This window comes from Ixodes scapularis, unplaced genomic scaffold (genome assembly GCF_016920785.2).
Source record: "Ixodes scapularis isolate PalLabHiFi unplaced genomic scaffold, ASM1692078v2 PGA_scaffold4__175_contigs__length_147842914, whole genome shotgun sequence".
Lineage (NCBI taxonomy): Eukaryota > Metazoa > Arthropoda > Arachnida > Ixodida > Ixodidae > Ixodes > Ixodes scapularis.
The window spans coordinates 78,287,677-78,295,382 of NW_024609879.1; positions in this window are offsets into that span (position 1 = coordinate 78,287,677).

Sequence of the window (7,706 nt, forward strand, 5' to 3'; positions counted from 1 at the left end):
ACTATCACCATGATGATGCAGCTTTACCGCTGCCTGATTGGCCGCATCGGATTGTAGCGACGGTGGTGGTCGCGGTTAGTAGGAAATGTTTACTCTAAGCAGGGCTGATACGATCTCTTTAGACTAGGACAGTAACTCACTAAGAGAATAAGCAGAGCTAGTTGGTTCTGATGCATCTTGGGTGAAACCAGCTGAACAAAGGAAGGAGGATGACAGAAGGGAAAAAACAGCGGTCGGTTTGCCATTTTTTTTCCTGTCATCCCTCGTTATTATTCTCATTGCCCTTTTTAGCGTATGAAAACAAATCACTGTATCCGTGACGTCTTTCTTTGCGCGTAAACGTGAGCGGATCGAGTAAAGTTTCTTCGACAAAGCAAAAACTCTTAGGGAACTGAATATTTGTTTCTAAAGCTGATAGCGGGGAGAGCTGGAAGAGATTGCTGCCGGGTAGCGAAAACAAATGGATCATTTCTTAAAATAATTACTCAATCATTCCTTTATTCTTAGTGCTCTCGGACAGCCAAAGCCTCGGTAATGATGCGCAGGATGTGGATTAGGCAGTAGTAATGAACGACTTTATCGCAACAGAACACGTGTCAAATATATCAAACTCTGCCACAGGAATGTTATAATGCGAGACATGGGACTATTTTGGGTAACTTGATGCGCAACAAACGTCGGAGAGGTTCGCAAAGCCAGCGTCGGAATATTAATGTTGATAGATGTCAGATCAGGGGAATCAATTATCACACGCAGCAATTTATATAGAAAATAGCATCTCAGACACAACCCCTAGAATACAATTTGTGTAACTTCCGGTGCCTAACAGTTTTTGATATTCATAATCAAATATATAAACCCTTTTTAAGGCAAACGCCACCAGGTGATGTTCCAGTCTTTGACGTCCTAGAGAAATTCCGATTTATAAAACGAAGGAACAAGGGCCACCTGAAGACCGCTGCTTGAAATGCAGATAAAACGTTAAAACCCTATTCACCAGGTGAACACCAAAAGAACGAAGCAGTGGAACATATGTTAAGATGTATCGTGTATTCTTGTAAACCAGCTTGCCTCCTCAAAGACCTAATATTGTACAGCCGACGACTCTCGTTAAATCTTTAACTTCGTTGTCCGTGTAGCGTTTATGGTTTCTAGCACTGGTGGCGTAAGCAAGCTCAACAGGGTTGCAAAGACGGTGGATGCGACCGCAAGTTGCTTGAGACGCAAGCGATAGTTCATGTTTGTAAAATGGAAAAGGGTCTATAACCGACTTCCGGAACGTAAAAATGCGAAGTAAACGGTTTTTAACATTTCCTGTTTCCTCTTCGCTCGTATGCCCAAATAGAATTCGAGACAACTGAGAAAGATTACACTTTTGCTCGTATTAACGAAGAATACAACCGAAATACACATGATGACGTGGAAAACTCGCGCGTAAATTTAGAATCTACACCCAAGGTACGGAAGGAGGCATCGATAACGTTATTACCATATACTGTCAAACCCTTAACCTTATGAGCTCTCAAGTTTCGCGTATTTCGCGAATTGAAAATTCGCGAAATACGCACTTAAGAGTTTCGATGCAGGTGTCTGAAATTCGCCAAATTTAGTAGTCGCGATTATGTCCTCTGTTAAAGATTCGCGAAAAATAGAGGCCGGGAAAAAAGGAGGTTTAACAGTATACACGAGCTCTCGACTTTCCGCAACGGGACATTTTCATGCTGGTAACAAAAAAAAAAAAAGTATGGTTTCATGATCTTAATTGTGTTTAATTTTTCTAAACGCCAATAAATTTATATGTACGCCTTGGTATTTACAACACTATTTGAAGGACTTATATAAGTTTGGGAACGAAACACCACAGCATATCACTGTATACTGTAAGCTCACGAGTTACGTTGAAATTGGCAGCTTTACTAGAGTAAGTTTGAGCAGAAATTTTGCCTCTACGGAAAATCTAGAGGGGAAAGAGGGGTGCTTATTTTTAGAACAAGGCTATTTACTTTAGAAGCAAGTTAAAAAAAATTAAGGCGATCCTTCGGTGTACCATCAAAACGTAGCATGTGCTACGTTTTGCATTACGGATACAAAAATAAAACTATGCAGCCTGACAGAGGAATGTCAGATCAGGTCACGACACAGTTTCACGATTTCGCGTGACGTCGAGGCTATTTACAAATAACTTTTATGAACATACAATTAAAATCAGAAGACCCGCACTGTTTTTCGAAATGAAGTGCCATGTTATCCCGGCCGGCATCTTATCATACGAGCACCATCGAGTAACATATATGCAAAAAAAAGGCTTACCCGTTTGAAGAAAGATGAAAAATATAGTCAGCGGTTTGAGACACATTCTTAAGTACCACGTTAAAACAGTTGAATTCGTTGAGCGCTTATAGGAGCAATGCCCGTTGGATTCATATAACTCAGTTGTGGCGTGCCTGGATCGACTCAAATATGCAGAGGTTCACAAACAGGTGTTTCGATGAAGCAAAATACTGCTTCCTCTTTGCATTTTAAATAAAACGCTCCTCAGGACGAGTGACGACATGTCTTTCAGGTGCGCGTGGACAGGAATTTGTGGCAGGCGCTTCCAGTTAACTTATCTGGCCCCACGTGGCGTGTTCAACTTTTACTTTTATGCCGTGTGCGAATTCCACTCAAAGTAAAATGTGTGCGAAGTGATAAAAGAAAATGAACAAAAAACATCAACTTCAAATATATAAAAAAAGAAAATGAGGGTATGGCGGTGGCAACATACTGATAACTTTATCATTTTCCTTTAGAGTTTCAGGGCGATACTGCGATTAAAGCAAGAACACAAAAAGTTCTAAATAATTTTGTAGAAATCATCGCATGAATTTTTATAGTTCTTATAGTTGTCTTGGAGTGCGAAATACTTAGGTACACAGCGAAAGTTTGCGGGGCGCGGGAAATGAAATGACTGGTTGCGCCTTTCGATGGTGGGCGGACGCTCTCAACATTCACGATTTGAGAATGCGCTTCCTTTCGTGCTCGCGGTCACGTCGTTCGTACTCCCATCCTCCAGACGTTCACGAGATAACCGAGACCGAAAAAAGGTGCCACTTTTACAGCAGTGTTGGAGGTAACGCGTTACTAGTAACGACGTTACTGGTAAAGCGTTACATTTTTCGCTAACGCAGTAACGTACTCGTTAGTTTTCTGAATGACTAGCGAGTAAAGTATTTTCGTTAGTTTTTTACAAAATCGGCTGTCAAATTACGTTACTCGTTACTTTGACCAAAACTGGTGAAATCCTGCACGAGCATATCGCTGCACGGAACCAGCATCCGTCACAGTAAAGCTAGAAAAAAGAAAAAAAAAAAAAAGAAAAAAAAAGCTCACTTTTTGAAGGCGAAAAGAACCTTCGGCTACCAGCTAATTCCGTTCATCCTCCTTTTTCTCTTTTCATAGCGTCACCACCCACAAGGCTTGAACGAACGACTGCGTTACAGCCCCCTCCCCTCCCTCCTCTTCCCTCTCTGCTTTGAGCAGCAGAGGTGGACAGTGGAGAGACATCCGTTTACAACAGTGGACAACTAGTGGCAAAGCGATTTGCTCATTTCTCTAGTTTCACAAAAAGAAACACGCTTTGTGGATTTTTTTTACCCTTGCTCTCCGCCTCACTGCCTAAAAGTTCCTGACCCACTTTCGTACACAGAAGAATCTTTCGTTTGATTAGTCTTTAACTCCCTAAGGTCATGATAAAAACATTAAAAAAAGTTTTAAACCTAGAAAGAAAACTTAGAAACACGACACTTTTTTTTCACAGAAAAACTAGGAGCTACTGCTGGTAAGAGGCAGCAAGTGATTATAGCCAGTGTGCTGGTAACCGGTGTTCTGTTCCAGATTGTGAAGTAACTCAGTCTCTGGTAATAGTATGAACCGGACTGTTACTAAAACCGGCGTGCAGATGAGGAGTGTTGGTTGGCTGGTTGTGCTCCAGCAGTCCCAGTTCGCATGCTGTAGTTTATAAAAGCCGATTGACTAACATCTCCGACTCATTCTGCGCGTGAGATGGACATGAATAACAAAACTCCGTCACCATGGCCAGCAAGTCTGAATGAAATGTATCAACTAAAGGAGACAGAATCAGATAATTTACAGTTTCTATGCCTATTCTGCATGCCAAAAATTAAGCTGCTTCGCGCGTGAAAACACTATGAAACCACTCTGTAAATTTCTATCTTTATCCAAGCTTGTTAAGGAGGCTTATCATACATCTCTGCCAAACATATATATGTACTCGAACACAAAAGTAACGTAAACGTAACGTTCGTTATTTTTGAAAAGTTACGGTAACGGTATATCGTTACGTTTGTAAAAGAGTAAGGTAGCTCGATAACGCGTTACTTTTTACCAAACTAACGAGTAACGCTATTTCGTTACTTTTTTTCGGTAACGGGCACAACACTCTTTTACAGGCACCATGCCGCGCGTTTGCATCAGCCACCGTGATGGGTGCGGAGCTCGTGCATGCTACAGATAACCTTTCGTAGCACCTTGCGCCAGTCCCTCTTATCTCGCGGGCGTCGAAAGGAAACGAGCGAAAAAAGCATTCCCCGGAACAAGAGAGGAGTCGCATGCGCAATGCACGGGTCTTGTAAGCGGCATCGCGCCATGAGAAGGCACAGCCATGCCTTTCGGCTGGTGCTCCCTTGCCCCGCAAAACTTTGCTGCCGATTCTACCTTCAGATATAACAGTGATGTCAGTGAACATAGGCAGAAAACATATGCTATTGTTAGTGACTGATTATGAACAAGATGTATCAAAGAATGGATTGTGAGTTTATGTATTCCAGGCACGTAATTTTTCCGCGTCGGTTCATATCCATTTTCCGCCTCGTGCAATGTCGTCACAAATAAAAAAAAAATGAATTCAGAGCAACATACAACGCTTAAATAGGTGAACTTTCACCTACAAACTTAAATTGAAGCTGAAGCGGTTTTAGACATGAGAAAAAACATCCGAGGCTAGTTAATCAGAACTCAGCCGTGACGAATATCGCAATCGTTTGGTCATTTTGTGCGTGGATTTACGAGAAAAGTGCCTTCAAAGTGGAGCTGAAGCCACGCCCCTTCGAAGCAGACGGAAAGGGGGGAAATTATGAAGCCCGTCAGCCGACGTCACAAAAGGTGCGGCTGGTGGACCCCGCCGCGGCTGGCCGCGGCTCCTTCGTAGGCTGATCTATACTGATTTCTCGAGCCGTTGTCGTTCTGCTGCTGCATAGTGCTTGCTTTTACCCATTTACCGTTTGCCTGACCCAATCGCCTGACGTGTTGATGGTTCTCTTGTTTAATCACGGGTTCGCGGAAGTCTCGTGGCACTGTACCAACTGACGGATGGTTTTGCCGAAACCGTACTCATCTGTAGCTGTCGACTTGCCCGAACAGCGCTCGTCGCTGTGGTTCTTCCCACTTACCTCCATTTTCACTCAGACACCGAGATTTAAAAAAAATTGGTCTCCGTTATGCAAACACGAGTTTGAGCAAGTACACCATTTTCGTTCGGGACGTGTTTGGGACGGCGCACATCAAAATCATGTACGTATGGGTTTGGGTGTGAAGAAGGCTTGCCTGAACCTGACGCTCTGCCGACCATATTTGAAGATAAGAAGTCAATTCAGTGCATTGAAAGGCACATGCAAAGAGGATACAAAACTAAATAAGAAGTTTAGGTAGACTGTTCTAGAAAAAAATTATTACGTGATTAGAATTGCGCTGTGTGCTGGAAAAGCAGCAGTAATGTAGCCAAACAGCAGGTTTCCACTGGCTCTTTTGTGGCAACTGCCTTATAAAAGTGTTTTTGTTTTGGTTTCTTATATCGTTGAACTGTCCTTGTTTCCAGGACCGATTACTGTACCCAAAATTGTTTTATTTTGTTTTTATTCTACTCCGCTACCCAGTCACTTCGGAGAGGGCGGCTTGTAATAAGTGGTCAAGCAATTCATCATCCGATTTTCACGGTGCACCTTGTTTTAAAATGGACTGGCTGGGGTTTGATTCCCGCCAGCCCTTGTCCTTTTAATATTTATTTTGATTGCGTTACTGGATTTTTTCCAGATGACTCGAGAATCGTGTTGTTTGTTCGAGCGCGAGAACTTTTAGATACCCACGCGCTTACAAACAGAGCTACGCATGGCTGCTTGAGTCAGTCGTCCTTCAGCCGCCGACAAAATATGTCTTTGTTATTTTATATCTCTCGGCACAAGTTCGCAGCGTTAGACGTTCATTTTAAGATATACCACTCGCGTTTATGTTTTTATTCGTGACAATACGTTGTGACGAGAAGAAAATGGTACTTACCGCATCGCGCGTAAGCGTCCAGCTATCCACGGCAACGCGAGCAATGGCGGTGCGGGCACGACAGCACGACATATGCACAATGCGGCTAAACCAGAAACCAAAACTATTCGTCGATAGTCTCCTGCTCCAGGCTTGCACCTGAACCACTAGGGGCGCTGCTATTTTGCGTAATGCCCGTTCATGGCAGTGCGAGTTACTCATAACCTCTGAGATCAAGCCCGTTTTTTTTTTTTCAAGATGGTTCGTTTTGGGCGACTTGAAGAAGTTTTTGAATTACCGATTCTCTTGAAACAGAGACTAATATGGGCAAAGAGAAAGACTGGCCAAAACACGTGTTCCGACAGATTATGTCGTATGTAAATCCTAAGCCAGAGCTTTGTTCTCAAAGCTGCATGGGCTGGGGAGGCCCGTACACTACGATGTTTAGGAACAACGCATGCTCTTACACCTTCAATGCACATAGAAGTTACCCAGTAAATACATAACTGATCATTCTTTCAGTGGTTAAAATTAAACCTTCTGTCAATCTACAAAGGAGAGTGGTGGGGCCTAGGCAAACAATGCGTGTGACTGTGTGTCATCTGCAACAGTTGCTCTTGCAGAGGTCGTGTGTAGATGCACTTCCAGCATGCTCCTTGGTACTTGGCAAAAGGTTTACTGTTCGAACAAGCCTTTGCATAATCGTTCAGCTTTGGGCACAAGAGAAAAACTAGTTTTAATTTGTTTCCTCGAAAGTTAGCAGGCATCATAGATATGTTATTATAATTGGTTGCTCCTTTGTGAACAAGTGAATAATCGAGATGAGACAATGTTGCAGATTGGAAAGGGGGAAGGGGGAGGGGTTGGTATTACCCTAATATCCTTTTCCAGTTTTTAATTTACAAAAACCAAAAATTCATTTGATTTAAATATTCAAGTTTCTGGTTATAGGTTTTACATTCATTGTTTCCTTCTTTGGTTCTCTAAGTTGTTTTTATTGGTTTTTGGATATCTCTAAACTGCCGCTAACTTTGGTATACCTTGTAAGCTTTCGAATGAGAGAAAGAGAGAACGGACAAGGACAAGCCTGCAAACACATTTGAAGGTTTGTAGTTCTGTGTGCCTACGCCCTCTTTTACTCGTGCTTCAGGGATTAATAATTTAGTTTTAAACCACCTCCCTTGCGTCAGCTTTTCCTGTTAAGCTCGGTTACCTCTTGACTAAAGTCGTTAATACCTTTCTCAACTTGTCCAATATTAGCGCTCAAGGAAGAGGTGAATTCGCCTATACTGGCAAACTAGTCATGGACATATTTGCGACATACATTTTTGTTTATCACGAACGAATATACATCTAATTCACTGATGAAGTTCGCAAAGACTAGAAAAGAATGAAGT